At 46.2% G+C, this 15798-nt stretch overlaps 1 protein-coding gene across 2 annotated transcripts in view; it reads right to left on the bottom strand.

Moving 5' to 3' along the window:
- SLC4A4 (solute carrier family 4 member 4) overlaps nucleotides 1-12441 on the bottom strand; it is a 116510-nt gene extending 104069 nt beyond the window's left edge. For both annotated transcript variants that reach the window (XM_041716055.2, XM_072928910.1), the window contains exon 1: nucleotides 12301-12441. The gene's annotated coding sequence lies outside the window, so the exon portion shown is untranslated. The remainder of the gene's footprint in view (nucleotides 1-12300) is intronic.
- Nucleotides 12442-15798: the final 3357 nt, after the last annotated feature.

Here is a 15798-nt window from a genome sequence, read left to right as displayed (position 1 = left end):
CTTCTCACTTGACCATGTGTCTATTTGAAACCAATGCTGGTTTATACAGTAGCTGCTCCTCGTTCCAGCCTCTTGTAAGAGCTCTTTTTGAGGAATCTGTGACTAAGTGTGCTGAGTCACACACACAGGAGCAGGTACCATAGGCTAAGAAGCAGAGCAACGTTTCAAATGTGTATTTTACATCAGCTCAGCACACAATTTTCAAAGTGCAGGAGATCTGGATACTCCTATAGAGAAGCCTGCACAAAAAACAACAGCTGCAGAAAACTTCCACCATCTGCTGCATATAGCTCACCTGGAACCTCCAAAAGCAAGGCATGGGAAGCCTGATCCTGAGGCAAACGCCTAACTGTAAATGAGGATGTTAGAGTGGGCAGCTTGGTCCCGTGTCTAAAAGCAAAGAGTTATCTGGGCTGGGCGGTGCTGGGTTTAAGTCCATTTCCCACTGAGCAAAGGAACAGGCAGTGTGTACAATGAGGGGTGGGGCAGCACACCACTGGCACCACTCACGCAGGGCTGCTTTTCTCCAGGGAAAACAACCTGGCACGCTCAATCCTGCCTTCCCAGCAAGCAGCTAGCTCCTGCACTTGTCCTCTCCTGCGAGTGCTTTGGGGTGAAAGTTCTCCATAGCAATCACACCACACAAAAGGTGTGAGACCAGCTCATAGCTTAATTTCACCTCTGTAATTACAGTCTGAAGCTCTTCCCTTCCCTCAGGCTTCTGACTGTCAAGTGTACAACTCCTGGAGCTGCATATTGTCCCACCAACTACCTCCAAGATGTTGAAGCTCCTCTAAAAGCATCATAAATCTCTGGACCACTGATGGTAACATGGGTACAGAGCGTGTGCTGGTTTCCTGCTGCAATGAGGACAGGCAAGACCTGATCCAGCACAATCCAGACTCGAGCTCTGGTTGGCAGAGGCAGAAAGCCTGGTTGTATAAAACATTTTGGACATATCTGAAGCAGCCAAGGGAGCTAATGCACTCTCAGCACTTCCCAGAGTGCAGGCACAGCGTTTCTGATCCATTTCTTGGCATTCTGAAGCGATACGTGAATTCACAATATGCTGGTTTCAAAAACATAATCTAGCATAAAGGATATTTTTAACATGGATCATTTTGGGAATCTGCTTAACCACTCACATGGCGTTACACAAGCAGGAACTTCTCTAAGTGCACTTATCCCCAAATTATGCAAACTTTACTTGGTTACTAGATGATAGTCTCTGTAAAACTGCAATTCTTCCACGTTGGAGCAGCTGCTCCAAAGTAAGAAGAGATGTGATACCACTTGAGTTCACCTCCAAAGGAGCGTGGAGAGAGCATACAGCTGTAAAACTAAAACAGAAGGGCAAAGCCATCCAAAACAAATGCCAACACACACTCAAGACTCAGGCAGAAGAAAGGACTCCAAAAATATTAGACAAGGGAAAAAAAGTGGGCTTTGTACCTCATCCTCACTTGAGTGCCAACTGTTCATGCAGAAGACTTTATGGTGACCATTCCCAGGGGTGATGAGACAAAATCTCTGCTGAGGAAGGTCACTGGCATTGGTCCTGGTGCATGCATCAAATCCTAATTCAATAATAGACACTCAAAACTAATGCAGACCTGAGAGCCAGAAATGCAAACAGGCAGATTTCAAATGAAATGCCCTTCTTGCCTTCAGTGGCTGCACTGAAAAGAAAAAAAAAGGAAAAAAAACCCCAACCTAAACCCAGAGAAAATAAAAACAACAACCCAAAACACAAAAACACCCCAAAAAAACCACAAAACCACAAGCCAATGGAAGCTTACTGAAGATAAAGAAATGTTTTCTAACAGGAGAGAGGGGAGTGAAATGCAAAACCATTTTATAACTTGAGACTGAACTGAAAAAAATAATTTCATCACTTCCACCAATTTAAGCTCCAGTCAGAAAAGAGTCAGTCACAGCCCAAAGCAGCATGGACCCGGGTGGCCATTCTGTCTCCCAAGAGTGCCAAGTGCTCAAGAAAACACTGCTTACACCAGCACAAGCCACAGAGCCAGAAGGATACAGGTCCCTCACAAGTGATACCCCCGAGGATCACTAAGCAGAAACACAACTGCAAGTGACAATTCCCTTCCACACAGCCACAGATTGTGCTCCTGCTCCTGGGAGAGCACCTGCTGTGTCTTCTGGGGACTGTGATCAGGCTGTTGGGACAACCATATGCATGGTGTCTGGCTATCACCAGTGATATTATAACTAATTATATTATAATATATGATATCACTAACCAGTGATATATATTATACCTACAGTCAGGAAAACTTCCCCTCCTCAAAATTTCACATGGTAACAGAGGAGCAAGTTGGCAGGAAACAGCTGTTCCAGAGCACTGGAAGCCACTGGGATATAACACAGTCTGGGGAAACCTTACTGACATGGCCACACACTTGACAGAGCCTGCAGAGAAAGCAAAGGGGGATTTTGTACACTTCTAGGGAACAGGTCACAGGGGCACGGAGCAAAGCATCACCTTCAGGTGCCCCTTGCCCCTCTGTGCACGCAGCTTGCGAGAGCAGCACATTGTGGTGACCCACTCGACACCTCAGCTCGGGCGCGTGACGCCAGCCAGGAGCAGGCCCAGCCTGTGATCTTTACACTCAGCCCTGCAGACCAATTAGTCATTAATGAGAGTCTGGCCCAGAGCAGGCAGGGGGCACATGATCGAGTTCTCTCGGCATTAGTCAGCAGACGCAGCGGTAGGGGCTCCTTCACCAGGACACCAGCTCCAACGGGACGGACATGATGCAGCATAAAAGCAGAGTGGTATGAGCAGACAACGCATGATCCAGCATAAAGGCAATCCATTTAGCAACGCTCAACTCACCTCACCAGCAAAATGTCTTTGCTTCAAGACTGGCATTTTGCTCCATGGGAGAGTCAGGTTCTTAATTTGGTTCTCAGTGCCCTAAAGCTGCGATTACTGTATCCTCCAACCATGGCCAAGAGCGCAGAACCCAACTGCTGAGCAGGCAACTCCCAAGTTTTAACAAGACTGTCCTCTACGTGACATCCATTTAAGGGCAGCTCAAAATAGACTTACTCATATCAGCCTAAAACAAGACTGTGAAGAAAACAACCAGAGAGCTCAAAAGTAATCTCTTGCCAGAAAGTACTCACAGCAACTTCTTCTGAACTCCTTCCTTGCGACCCATCAATGTTGTCTGGAAGAACAACTTGTGGGTCAAAACTGGTAGGAACACAGCTATGCTGATAAGCAGCGCTGTTGCAGGATGTCCTGTGACCCCCAAAGTAACCTAACCACCAGTATAATGACTACTGAGCTTGGACAAAAGACCAAGCAGAGTTCTGCAAAAGAAGAGAAAATGAGACTTTACCATCAGTCTTTCTTTCAGTGGCTGGAAAACTTCATCTACTCTAGGAATGGATTATGAAAAAAATCCTCTGGATAGAGAAAGCCTACAAAATTAAGATCACTTGCATCTTCCTTTATCAAAGGAAGGCTACTCAGCCTCCTCTACCACCACTTACAAAATTCTTTCATTGCAATGAGCTCCTCTCCCTGCATGGCAGTTTGCTCCCTCTGATCATTAGTCCATAAACATGAATTTCCCAGGCATTCCTCAAATGTTCTCTTCAGATTGGCCATGTGCTTGTACAATTCAGCCCTTTACCCATTAGGGTTTCAAGCAATAGTGTTTTGACATGAGCAAGAGCTATAAAAAATATTTTACAGGTCCCACACTCTCTCTCCTCTTCCCCTAGAACTCCGTATAAAGCAAGAGTTGCTACTTCGGCTTTAGGATCTATAAACTCAAAGGCATCCTCAATAACCACGGCAGATGTAACACAGATGCTCTGTCTGGGGTACAGCTAATTTTCTTCTCAGTACCTAGTATGGGGCTACGGCTTGGATTTGTGCTGGAAACACACAATTCACAAATGGGAATTCACCAATGTTGCAGCTACTGCTGTGGGATCGAGCAAGCAGAGGTGCAGCGCTTGGTTTCCGGCTGGGGTTAAATCGGGACAGTCCTTTTTGGCGTCCAGTACAGGGCACAAAGGGTTCAAAATAACGGCAGATTTGACTGGAATGTGCTAGGTGGAATTCACAGCTGTCCTAGCTGTATGGATACTAATCAGCAGGCACCTTTCCTGCCATGGGCATGCTTGCCTGGCTGCACGTGGTGCCTAGAGCTCGTCAGGGGCAGCTTTTGCTTTCGGTGCTCACCGTGGTGCTTATCAGGCTGCTCTGCTGGGCCTGGCAATGCTCTGATAACAGCAATGACGATGACGACGTGCCCGGGCTGGCGGGGCCCAGTGCGGGGATACCGTGCTGCTGTCCTGGGGAGGCTGCAACTACAGTGGGAGCTTGAGCCAACAGGCTGTGACCTGTGATGACATCCCAAAGGGTAACTCCAGGCTGGAGAAGGTACATCTCCAAGCATCTGGCCAGGCTCATGCTGCAGCAGGTACACCTTGAAGCATCAGCGGCTGTGCATGAGGACATGATGGAATCCCTCACAGCTCGTGGTAATCACCCACCATCTGCTTTCATCCTCTTTTCCATATGCATCTGCCTAAAACACTGGATGCAGCCACCCTTTCACAAGAAGCCTCGGGAAAACAACTTTCTGTAACGGGCCTGAAATGTTTGGCTTTGGCAATAGATATTCATAAAAGCACAAGCAGCTTTTCCACTCCTTTTTTAAGCTGTCAGGGCCACCACAGCTGAACCCAGACACGGTCATCAGTCACACATTTCTTGGAGACACCTGTTAACAAAGAAGGGCTTTATGCCCAGCACCTAATTGCAACATGGCTGTTTAAAGGTAAACGGGAAATGGCTATAGTAATATTAAATCCCAGTTATCTGCATCCATTATCTTGCATTTTTTTATTGCTAAGTGGAATGACTGGTCTGGGAACAGAGCCAGAAAAGTTGGGCTGATACCACAGATCAAGACTTCATAGATATTTTGAGAATTACAAGTTAAGGGTCACATCCAGAGCTGAACTGACCACTTCACAAAAACCCACAGGTACCTTCACTGAGGCACAAGTCAAGCCTTTCCAGGAAAATAGAGTGTTGGCAACCCAAGGCATTACTAGACCAAGAATACTTAATGCAAAGGTGTACTATTCAACACTTAGAATTAAAAAGGCAGAAACAGGTTCATTCAAGAAGAGTGGCCCCATTCATAGAAAAGTTATTACAAAAACTTTTAAAGTTCACAGGAATGTCTACATTCCCCCATTTCTGAAGATTCAGGGGACATCCAGGTTACTTGCTGAGAGACATTTTGAGCATGATGAGCTTATGTTGTTTTTTCAATGCTTTTTAACAAATTAAGTTGCATAGCTAATGTTCAGTGAACTCGGCTCTTTTAGCTTGATCTTTAATTCGAGTAATTATTTTAAAAGCTGGAGACACAATCTCCCTTTACTCAGTCTCTGGAGAGAATTCTGACACTGGAACACACAGTTGGGGTTTTTTTCACAGGGCTGTTTTGCAGCATATTCCCTTTCAACAAAATTTATACACTGTATTCCTGGCAAAGGGAAGAGAGCCGTGATCCAAGCAAAACTTTGGAAATAGAGATCTTTTTGCAGCAATTCCTGCCATTTCACTGTTTTGTTCACAAGTCCAGAGTGTCCATCCCAGGTTAAATTACAGTCCAAGGACGGCAGTTACATGCCTGCTCCTTCAAGTTCTACTGCAAATAGGAGCAAGCCATGAAGCTGAGCACTCAGAGCATCCTGGCTGGAGCTCCGTGCCCACAATAGCCGAGAAAGGGCGCCTGGGCTTGCCTTGCCGACGAAGCATGGGCCTAAGCCCACGCTCGAGCCCAGGCTTGCTCGCATTCCTTCCATGCTAGCAGGCTCTCAGGCTGAACTTCAGAGCGTTGCCGAGGTGGCAACACAAAGCCCAGCGGACTCAAAGATCAGCAAGGTGCCTCATACAAGCCAGAACTCTCCAGAATAGCACGGTTGGAACCACGCACCCACCTCGTCACGCACAGTGCAAAGCCTCTTCCCCAGGCACAAGAAAGCCCAATGGACACAGAAGGCCTTCTCCAAGCTCATATGACACGGGAGCTGTACGTCATGGGAGACAGCCAGCCTTTGTTTCTAAAGCCCAGCTTTGGGATAGAAAATTGATCATTCACCACTGATTAAAAGGGAGAAACATACTCTTCCATCCCGACTGAGAAGTATGCACAGAGTTACAGGGAATCATTGCATTATCAGGTTCCAATAGAAGCAGTTCTTGTCTTGGGCAACAATAACCTCCTTTCCATGCACATTCCAGTGATGTGCCAATAACACAACAGAGACAAATGCACTCAGAAATGGAGAGCATTTCAATATCCATTCAAGGTATCTTTTGCAAAACTTCAAGGATGTAATCTGACAGGTGAACTGGGACTGAAAAGACAAGCTAGGCATGTGGACAAATGACGGCTCTAAGTTCGTTCCAACTCTACTCTAAATCAATACTCTATTCTATAGCCTCTCTCTAACACCACCCTCCAAGCGCCTATCAAAATGCACTCAAGACTTTGCACTGGTCCTTCACTGATTTCCAACCCCACCCTGCATGCAGCTCATGGCTGCAATCCAGACTTTGTCCCTGCACCCCTCTGGCCCCACTTGATGAATTCTCCCCACACACTGTCCTATCTCAGCACACATTTCTTCCGTTCATGCCAGTAGAACTACTCATGCAGGACTCACCCCAGCACAGCACTTCAGCATGGCCTTAAAGGCCAATGAGTTGAATTGCCTCAAGGCCAGAAGTCACCTGCACTGAAATATTTTGTGGGACTAAGGCAACAGCTCCACATTTCCAACCTTTGTCACTGCACTGATAGAGGTGATGTTGCACTGAGACTCCATCATCAGCACTACAAGCACATCTGGCACTGCTCACGTGAAACGCCACACTGACATTTGTGCTGGGACAATACTGCTCAAGCAAACCCCATCACTGCTCACCTAAGAGATCATGAGATGTCAAACAACGGATGTGGAACACTCCCACGGCACCACACGCTGTCCTGCTGTACCATCGAGGCTCTGGAACGGAGCTTTGCTAGGGACACAAGAGAACAAAGCCCCATCTATTTTCCCCCGGGGATGATTGTTCCTGCCCAGAAGAATACACAGCCGGCTCTGTTGAGCAGGGCTGCTGGTCTTGAGCCGTGCTCTGTATCTGCTGAATGCACAAAGCGTCAGCCAGGGAAGTGAGCTCAGACTAGACAAATTTAGTAAGAATTTAGGTAACATCCACTTCAAGATGACCACATTTGCTAACTCTGAGACCTCAGCAAAATGTGCAGGTCCAATTCTTGTTTTTAAGAAATACACTTCAATTTCAGTGCAACAGACAGGTTTGATGTGCTCAAATGCCACTTTTCTTTGAGCTACTGAGCAATTCTTTCCCTGCTTCATTCTTATCAACCTCATATTTAGCAGCCTTGATGAAAAGACCTTTACGCTTACATTGAAGGGCTGACAGTGTGTCTGAAGTGTTATACAGCCACCAGTACAATAAAAGCAATTACCTTTTGCAACCTTCTGTTCAAGGTTAAGAGTTGAAATGAGTTCAGTAAACCCTCAAGATGTGATTAAAATGAAGTAAAAACTTATTAAAAAACCTTAAGAGGAAAACACCATAATCTTCAAGTTGCACACACCATTGAAAGGGAGACCCATGTTCTGTTTGTGCACTTACTGTACAAAATAGAGAAAACTGAAAAATTTTAGTAAAGATGAGCAGTTGGCATGCAAGACTTCAGTTGTCATCTTTGCCATCAGACTACACATTTGCAGTCATCAAAGCCAAAGCGTTTGCATGTTTTGCTCAGAAAAAGTAGCAGAAAAAGACAGAACACACCAAAGTAATAACTCCTGTGTGAAAAAAAGCAAAAATTTGTTGGAGAGGCAAACCCACCAAGACTTCTTGCATAATACCAGCTCATTGTAATAACTTCCAAAAGAAAGTAAAATTCAATCTTCCCTGGGGAACAATCACATCAAATATAAGCAGCCTCATGGATGAGCAGCAGTCACCTCGCAGAGGTCAAAGGAAGAGGTACCCTAGCTCTGTATCTCTGTATTATATATATATATATATATATAAAAGTTTATTACTAATAATAATACATTACTAACTATAATTTGAATAAAATTAAATAGCTTTTATAATCATCATTAATAACAGAATTAAGTTATTTTAGTATTTCTCAGTCTTAAAAGAAGTCATGGAACAATTCCCACCACCAAGTTCTTCAACTCACTTTGGGATGCCAGAAGTATGGATCAATACTTAGAAAAGGAAAATTAAAGCTTATTTCAAGACAGAATTAATACAGAGTACTTAGCAAGTATTTATTATATGCTAGCAAAACAGAAATATGATTCTGTTCCCCTATAAAGGTAGTAATATAATACAGCTAGGATTTGAAACACTTCGAAAATTCTCTTCCCCGCAAAAAGCATTTCCTTGGGAGTAGAAAATACATAGATCAGTATTATTCCCTCTCTCCATACATATTTATATATATATAAATAATAAATCTATTTTAAATCCCCCCTCAGTCTCTGTTTTACTTTGGCAGCAGAATGAACTTTCCTAAGAGCACACGTTTCTGGAATTCAGAAACTGAAAGTTCATTTGTATCACAGACTCAAAGGATTCTGATATTGGTGACATGGAATCAACTCTTCTGGTTTTTCTGGTGAGAAAATGAGATAAAACCAGGGTCGTATGCAACCTCCTCTGCCGTGCTTGGAAGGCTCAGCCATACTCCCACAGCATGGATCTACATGCCTATTGAATTTGGACAGAAATGTACTGTTCCAAATCAAACTGAATGCCAAGAACTGAGATGTAGCTTTCTCTGATTTTCAAATTTCTCATAAATCTCCATGCAAATCACCATACTGCCAGTCCCTATGGCAAGTTCAAATACGTTCCTTATGTGAAAGACTCGTAATTGTGTGACAGTAATTCAAAGACATTTTTATCTCTTCAGTTAATGTAATTAAGCCATTGAAAAGCAAGAGCTCTGCAGCTTTTTACTTATGCTACACACTCTTTTATCACCCAATTACGGTTGCAGTCATTGTCTTTGACACTGTCCAACAGCAATAAAAAGCATTCCTGCCATAAACTGCGCACAATCCTGAGCAAACTCAGGAGAAACGAGATGCTACAGCAACTCAAAGTTCAAGGGCAGGGAGACAGAAGCCTTGCTTTGAGTGGCTGTGGGAATTCACTGCAACCTTGACCATTTTATAGCTGTATTTTCATTTCAGCCTGCACAGTGTACAGCTTTCTTAACAGAGTTTAGAGAAAGACCTCTGCCTCCCCATCCAAGTCCTTACGTTTTGAGGGAGCACAAAAGAAGAGCTTTCCTTCCACCAGACGCAGCACAATGACACAGACACGTGCTCCTTTATCAATATTAACCATAAACTGCTATTACTGGGTTTTCAAAGAGCACTCCCCCCCCTTCTGAGCCTTCTAAGTGGATTTGAAGCCGGAAGCAGCTAATTGACTTGGAACAAGAAGTTATCAGTACCCTTTTAATTTGCTCAAAGCAAGAGTTCAAATTCTAAACCTAATGCACACAGCAAATACTTGTGAGGCGGATCGCTGGAGCGTGACAAGGATGCTCTCACAGTGGGGCCATGAAGGCATCTCACCAGCACCGAGGGACCCAGCGGTGCCGCAGCGCCGTGAACGCTGCCGCCAACAAGGCACCTTCAAACTCTCCTTCCAAGCTCTCTGGTTCTCCCAGCCCATGGGGAGGAACTGGAGTGCAGACCAGTAAAAGCCATGCTATTTCGATATGGACGTGTATAACAACATCACAGCATAAAATCCAAAAAACTAAATTAAAGAAGATAATTTGGTTTACTAGCAGATCTGCACTAACAGATGGCAGGTGCACACACAGGAGCATCACTTGCTGAACCCACACGGCCCATTTTTGGGCACCCACCTCTCAAAACAGCACATTTCCCCCAGCATTTCCTTTCTCAAAGCAACACCTTTCCCTTTATGACTGCATCTTTCTGGCAAAGCAGCACCTCTGACTGCAAATAGCTGTTCGCACACTTACTGGCAGAAAAATAAGAACAGTTTTTTTTCTGTAGCCTCTCACACAGCTATTTTCCTTCACAACCTTGCCCAAAACCCCTTCCAGCTTATTAATTACAGATGTCTAGGGTGGCAGCATTAGAAAACCTTCAGCCAGAGACACACTCTTTGATAAGCAGGTAGATCTGAAAACAAAAGGAGTTATAGATTTTTCCTTCTCACGAGGATGTTTTTCTTTGAACTGCACTTTGTGCATAAATTCAACCTTTTCTTATCAGCTTAAGACATCGGTAACTGAAGCATTTACCCCACACCCGCTGCATTTTAAAAGCTCCTCTTAAAAGCCTGCTGCAAGTGGTAACAGAAGACAGCACCAGTACATGAGGCTGTTTTCTGGAACAAGGAACATGGCAGAGAAGTTTCAAGATTAAAAATTGTAACATGGAAGTTTAAGGGAAAGACCGGCACAGTTCTGAGCTACAGAAGACCCTGCCAGACCTTGCTGGGAGCAGACTGGATGAGTGCAGGGTGTTACCTTGCCAGGAATGCCCTATGCACACAAATGAACGCTTCATCTCTCCTCCCCATAGCTGGAAAAAAGAGGAAAAAAAAAAGAAAAAAGGAAAGAAAAAAAAATCCATTAATTCCTCCTCACCCTACCACCACACCTTGCTCCCCACTCATCTGAGGTCGGCAGTGTACAGTTGCCAGTCCCTTGAAATCTTGGGAATGCAGGTCCCTGAAGCCCAGCAACTGCTTTTAAAAACGTAAAATTCACATTCAGTAGAGGCGAAGGGTAAGTTACAATCAAATCCTCCTGGTTTTTTTTTTTTTTTTTTTGGAACTTGAAAGTCTGTGTTTCCTTCCTAGGAAGCTGAAGAAGCATCCCTGCAGATTACACAAGCATTTGCCCTTCCAATCCCACTGACCCTCAGCAGCAGGTGAAGTTGATGAGAGCTAAAATCACCAGCTGAAACCAGGCTTTGCAAAATTAACTCTTCCATCATCTAATCCAGGAGTCACCAGAAAAAGTCTTCAGGAAAGGACTAGGATATATCAGCTTATGTACAATGCTCTGAGCAAGCACAGATGGAAACAGTCCTGTTCAATTACTTGGCATAGGACTGGAAATTGTGAGAACAAAATGAAGTCTCTCATTCAATAGTTGTTTGGGTTAGGGAGCCTGAAGGTTGCTTTGGTCAAGGGGCCTCTGCACAATTTTCTACTCATCTCAACCAGAATAAGAACTAGGTGTATTCCTGCAGCCTATCACACCAGCACTTAGCAATATACTCTGTCCCACACAAAATATATACAACTCTGCACATTTTATTAAATCCAACTAGTGAAGTTTTTGTCGGTTTTTTTGGGTGGGTTTTTTTGGTTGGATGGTTGGTTGGGGTTTTAGTTGTGTTGTTGTTTTTAAACAGAAGATATATACATTATAGGAACAACCAGAATAAAGTCCCTAAGCAGCTGGGAGCGCACGTACAAAGTCAATCAGATGCACAGTAGCTGCACCTCTCCGACACAAAAGGAGCAAGTACCTATATATAGTACATGGAGCAGCTCTCCGAAGGAGCTGCTACTGCTCAGATCTGCCCCAGGGCCCGACCTTGCTCCTTAGGAACCCAACTTTACTAAGGAGCAGCTTTGCGGAACGACTCCACGGAGCTGCCGCTACGCACCCCCAGCCCCGCTCTCCTGGAAGAGCCCGGTGCCTTTTTCCATCATGTCGTGGGAGCTCCCTGCACATCCGACTGCTCCTCCTGAACGCGAGGGCTAAAGGGATACGCTCCAAACAAGAAAAATCCGTTAGTCACTAACGTTGTAAAGAAAAAAGGAACAAGTCTGAAGATGGTTAAATCCTCGTTTCCCCGTGTGCTCTCGCTCTGGATGGCAGCGCTTCACAGGAAGCACAGAAAGGGCAAACAAACAGCGAAGAGCTGGTCTTGGATAGTAAAACACTCCATGCGACCATATACTAGGTGGAAAACTGGAAACCTGGGAAAGAGGAGGCTGCCTATTCAGCGGCTGCTAACAACTCATTGAAGATGAACTGAAACGGTAAAAAAAAGTTTTCAAACACCATGAAGCGTTTTAAAAGTTGTCTCCAGCAGAGCTGGGCACCGGAAAAAACACCGAGGAGGGAGAAACATAGCCCGGCGTTTCCACCCCCGCTCCTGCTCACTCACCTCCGGGGCTCGGGCTTGCGGCGCTCCTCCAGCTTGGCGGCGGGCGGGGGCTGCGGGGCAGCCGGGGCGGCGGGCGGGCGCTGCGGACGGGCTGCGGGCGGGCTCAGTGGGGCATGGCGGGGACCTTACACCTGCCCCTCCGTGTCCGTGTCCGTGTCCGTGCGGGTGAGCACCCGCGGCAGCCCCAGCGAGCGGCGCGGCTGTGCTGGCGGCGCCGGCCCGGGCCCGCATTTAAAGCCGCCGGCGGGCTCGGCCGTCCCCTCACCCGCTCCCATCCCGGCCCGTCCCGTCCCATCCCATCCCCGGCCGCCGCTCGGCGTCACGGGGCCCGGGGCGGGGAGCCCGGAGGAGGAGTCTGAGGGCCGGGCTGCGGTTCCCCGCCCCGAGCTGCGAGCCGCGTCGGGGCAGGTGCGGACTTCCACTGCTGGGAGCGGAGAGAAGGGGCGGCCGCGGGACCCCCCTCCCCACCCTCGGCTGCGAGTGGGCCTGGCCGTGGCCACCCTGTGCCTCAGGCCGGGAGATGCCATCTCCCCGAGGAGCTGTCGCACTCCCACGGCAGGCTCCCTGCCGCTGGAAACGCACGACCCTGCGCGCTTCTGGGCCAAAAGCACGTAGCACTGGAAAAAACCCAACCAAACAGAATCCAAGCAAACAGAAACCTCAAAAACATTAAAACAACAACAATAACAACCACAGGAAAAATATAGAAACCATAATTTAGTCAGTTCATTATAATTTTCCAAGGAAATAGTACCTTACACGTTGCTTCCCCTTAACTTCGAGCATGGCAAGGCTCACCTTGCTTGCCAGCCCAGTCCTACTTCCTCCTCTCTCTCCTACACAGACACTTCCATAGACACTAATTGCCCTTCCATAGGTTCCCTCTAGATTGCTGTTGGACAAGAGAAGCAGTGCCAATATCCCACATCTTGTTCAGTCAGCTGTAGCTCCTGCACTCAGCTTAAATGTCCAGGCCAAGGTGACGAGATCCATAAAGTATTTTTAAACCACGGAGCTCTGCAGAAGGCTCGCAAGGAACATGGCAGAACTGCAATCCATCATGGGAAGTACACAGACTCTCAGGGGAACAAAGGAGGCTATTGTAGCTCCACAGGGGGAAAACTCCCCTTCTTCAGCAAGGTTTACAATTACCACACAGCAACTGCCCCTTCAGCTGCTCCTCAGCTACCAAGCTCCACCTTTGTCACCCATCCAAACTCTGTACTAGGGAATAATATGCAATCCATTGGGCAGGCAGAAAAAGCAGCAGCAACAGAAACCACAGCACTTATAGAGCAAAGCGAGAGCGCTGCAGAAGGATCTCCCTGCCAAATTCCTCCTCTCCCTTCTGCTGCTGCCACCCCTGTGCTGTCCCCAGACACTGAGAACAGTCGATTGGCTTTAAGTCACTGTCCCCTCATGCTGTTTCATGTTTTCCTGGAAGATCTCAGTCTGCACATGAATGGGTCAGGGCTTGGGCTTCTCTGTTCCCTTTAATAAATCCATTTTTTTAAGAACCTGTTTTTCAACAGCCAGTGAGTTTCCAGTGGGAACAGCGGTGCCTTCCATCACTTAAAACTGTATTTCATTTCAATTAATGACAGTCACTGTGTTAACAAAAGCAGAGCACCACATCAGTTGAAAAACTTAGTGTGCTCAAGTCCTAACCCAAATAACTGTACATCTTCCCTTTTCCAAAGGCTCCAAAGCAAGGACTGCTGTCTCCATGCCCTAAATCCTTAATGATGTGCCAGTTAGTCTGTACCTTCACTTCACTTCATTTTTAAATAAATTAGGGAGCTCCTGAAGAAAAGACACGTTAGCTGCTTGAGAAAATTGTTGGGGTTTTTTGCCATTTAGATAACTCATGGGGGTTATCATTGTGATACCTCAATGAAAGCACCTCATGGATGCTTCTCAGCAACCGGCTCTTAGCTCGCTGTTTCAGAAACAAAGCTAAATAACTGTACCAATTCCAGTTCCTCACAATTCACTGTAACTTCAAATACTGCCATTTTAAACCTGCACATTGAATTTTCTGGCTAAAAAATGTTTTGTTATCAGGATGCATGATTCCAAGTCAGTCTTTAAATATCACATTGCTGCGTTTAATCATCTAAAACACTACCAGAGCCATTTCCAGAAGTCCTTAAATCACAAGCCAGGGCAGTTGTCCTGATCAAGTTTAAAAATGAGTATGCTCTCTGTGCAGACAAACACCCAAGTAAAGGGCACTAATAATCCTGTCTGTCATTGTGACTGACAAAATAAAACCCGCTGGCTAGAGCGGACTTGTCCGGCGCATGTATCTGTGTACCTTCTGGCACTGCTGACACACCTCTGCTCGCACGCTCCCTTGCCAAACCTCCCCAGCCATTTGTAGTATTTTCCTCTGCGTGATTTAATAACCGGAGAAGAGCTCGTCACTCAGCACAACAGCCCGCTAGCTTTCCCCTCACTGCACAGGCCACAGAGAAGCAGCTGGATTTGGGAAGACTTTGGCTGACTGTTTGAACCTGCCTTTCGAGCCTGCTGGCTTCAGTCCCACTCACAAAGCTTTGGTGAGGAAGAGCTGTGCCGATGGCCTTCGCCAACATCCCAGACAAGGCAATGCCTCAACAGGGCACGGGACCCCACCTTCACCAAAATGCCTGCCGCTCTACAAGAATTACTGGTCTGCCTTCTCACCCAGGACACATGCATTTTCCTCACTCAGCTCACTCAGGAACATGTTTTCCAGCAAGGTCGTGCAAGGTATCATTGTCAATGACAGTGTCTGACATGTGTATGGGTAACGAGAACCGGCAAAGTTCTGATGGTAAAGATTAGAAAACACATGCACACGCATGCTCAGTGGAACTACTAGGGTAAAACTTTCCCTGTGGGCAGGTTGTTCCATAAATATATCTTACAGCATTTCTGGTAGATTCCTCGGAAGCTGCTCATGCTGACCACAGCATTGTCAGTCAGAGGCAATGCTGAATGAGATGGAAACTGGCAGCTCCCGCACTTCCAGGGGTTTGTGCACACTACCCAGTGATAAAATATTTGCGTTGGATTAAGTCAGAAGTAATTCTACCTAAGTCAGGAAGTTTCAGAGGCTAAAGATTGCAATGGAAGGATCTAGGTGCAGAGAGACCGCAGCCACACTTATCACAGAGGCTTTCAGTATCTTTTCCTTGGCTGACAAACATTAATGCCAAGTCATCATGACAAAAGCAGCTCACCCTGAACACACCTGTGCACGCAACAAATCCTTTGTACACCAACAAAAGCCCTCACCCATGTTTTCAGGACTCAATCCTTGATCACAGCTATTCCTTGTGACCTTGAGGTTTCAGGGGTTTTTTGGTCTGTTTTACATAGACATGGGTACTGCAGCGTTTTAGCTGCTGAACTCAACAAATTCCTGAAGTGCATTCCTTAGTATTACAGCTGAATTAGTACAATAGCACTGATTTCCAAGGGAACCACAAAAAAGCAACTCTGTAGCTCTCA

Source organism: Taeniopygia guttata, chromosome 4, assembly GCF_048771995.1.
Source record: "Taeniopygia guttata chromosome 4, bTaeGut7.mat, whole genome shotgun sequence".
NCBI classification, from domain to species: domain Eukaryota; kingdom Metazoa; phylum Chordata; class Aves; order Passeriformes; family Estrildidae; genus Taeniopygia; species Taeniopygia guttata.
Note: the sequence above shows the minus strand (reverse complement) of the source record. Positions and strands in the feature narration are given on the sequence as shown.